This window comes from Electrophorus electricus, chromosome 17, assembly GCF_013358815.1.
Source record: "Electrophorus electricus isolate fEleEle1 chromosome 17, fEleEle1.pri, whole genome shotgun sequence".
Taxonomy (NCBI): domain Eukaryota; kingdom Metazoa; phylum Chordata; class Actinopteri; order Gymnotiformes; family Gymnotidae; genus Electrophorus; species Electrophorus electricus.
The window spans coordinates 1288387-1290886 of NC_049551.1; positions in this window are offsets into that span (position 1 = coordinate 1288387).

Below are 2500 nucleotides of genomic sequence, written 5' to 3' on the forward strand. Positions count from 1 at the left end.
TCTGTGCTCTCGCCCAGCTTCCCAACAAGGTGCTTACTCTGTGTGTACACGTAGTCCGCAGAATGCGCGGATTTGGGATGAATAACCACGACAGCAAAACCTCCAGTGATGAATTAACACCCACAGTGTTTATATAAGGGTGACAGAACATGAATGGACGAGGTGGGAGGTAATCCTGCAGTGTTGAATTAACACTCAGGGTTTCGCTACTAAGATGCACAAGTCTTCCTACGGAGGCACTTATTGGACGTCACCTTTGGCAATTTTAACTGACGCTTTGGTTTTAAAAATAAAATGTGTGTATGTGAGATATGGACGCTACATATTATGTTCAACATGGTTCCAGGTTTGCGTTAGCTGCCGTCCCTACGGTTACTGCAGAGTGGGCGTTTCCAGAGCTGCGCGTGTTTGCTTGGAGATGTGGGCAGATACTGGGAGTTTCCCACTGACACTGTCAGCGTTTTTAATCCTGCGGTACGACGCAGCCTTCATCGCCATGGCAAGGAGCAACGCATGCACAAACACTATTCTGCAGGAATGAAGAATAAAAACAGATCTGTATAGTTAAAACACACATGTCCTTACTGCTCACAGAGATAAACTCTCTTGTCTGATACAGATTGTGAATTCAGGAGGTGATGATGAAGATGATGAGGAGGGTAAAGGAATGCCACTTGAAAAGATTTATGAAAAAACAAAACAACACTGTTTTCTTCCTTATATCATCTGGCCAATTTTTTGAAAACATATTTTTACAGTCCTTTCACTCAATGACATTTATAGTGAAATATGCTAATGGTGATAAATATTGCCTGACTGTGAGATACAATGTATCCACAAATATATTTTAAACCAATTTTCCTGTCATTCATTAAGTTACACATTATATTGCCAGAATTTAACACAATGAAACAATAATTAAAAAAACCAATTTGCTTCTATTTACCTGTTGTAAAAAAAAGCTTTTAAAAATGTGTTTGAAAAGTCGATTCGATGTAAAGTCTTTCTCTGCGTGTGCAGAGGACCATGTGCTCCCGGCTGCCTGCCAATGTCGTGCACGTGACGTTCAGAGATGTCAAAAACAGCAGACAATGTGAAGGCACTTCTCTCTGTGAGCTGACCTGCCAGCTGGAGCATGGTACTGCGAAAACAGAGCACTCTGGATCGAAGATGCTCTACAATGAGTGTTCATTTTCAGCTCTGAAGACGTTCTCATAAAAGGTGGATGCAGTCTAGGAATCTTTTTCGAACAACACCTAAGTAGCCCAAAACATGTGTATAACTGCTGGGGAAAAACAAAGCTCCATCCATGTTCTCCCTCAACGATGGCTATTATCAGAGAGCTCAGCTCAATAGAAGTCTCCCTAGCACCCACACGAGCCTGTAGGGACTGCATCTGGTGTCCAGCGCGTCTGCAGGGGCATTTGGGGGTTGCGGATGTAGTGTTGTTCTTTGGCAGAACTGGGTTAAGGCCTTAAACATTGGGAAAGTGTGGCCTGGAGGCAGAAGGACGGGGAATAGAGTTTATTTATAAATGATTAATGATGGGATGGACGATATCGTGCCGTTTCTGAGAAGAATTAGAGTTCAGTGTCATTTTACTGATTCGTTTTATTCTGTCCCACTGCAGCAGTGCTGACTACAAAGACAGATATAACATGAGACAAAGAAAACCGCTTTATTTCCAATTACATCATGATGTCGAAGAGAGCTACTAATAGTGCGGTGCCTTTCCTTAACTGAAACGCAACTGTTGTGTGTCCAACAGACACACTCGAAGAAAAATGGCAACCTGACGACTATTTTTGCAATTTAAAATGTGTGATCCTTTGAAGCTCCACGTGGAAGAAGAAAGGGGATTAGAAAGCACTGAAAAAGCCATCCTGCACTCCTCCAATGCTCGTATTGACATGGGAAGAGCAGATCTCGCGATGATGCAGACAGGCATCGGGAGACTGATGTGTTTGCAAGCGTTTCCTAACACGACCACTCCATACTGTCAAGGATAAATCCACTCTGGACCCACACAGATGCCAGACTGCGCTCTTCAATCAGATTAGACCCTGATTGAAACAGCAGTCCAAACACCAAAGGTCAGACTAACGCATTTTTTCCACCAGCGGATACATTTTACTTAATTAATTTGTCTTTATACTGATTTATATGCGAAACACCATTGGGTACAGGCCAGTGTACTACATTCTTTGTGGTATGCAAATCCCTAGTTCAAATAGTGGCACAATAATGTAAAGAAACATGGGGTCAGAGATACAGTAGCGCATTACCGGGCGGGTGCATAACTACAACGCATCCGGCCTCTAACGCGTTGAATACCGATGCTCATGACCCCAAGCTCGCGCACATACATACACGCACGAGTCTGACAAAACTGCAGTGATTTTGTTAATGCAAGATGAATATAATCTCTGATGGTGTGATTTGAATTTGCACAGTGCAGCAGATTCAGAGCTCGGAGATGATGATCTGCGTGCGTCATGTG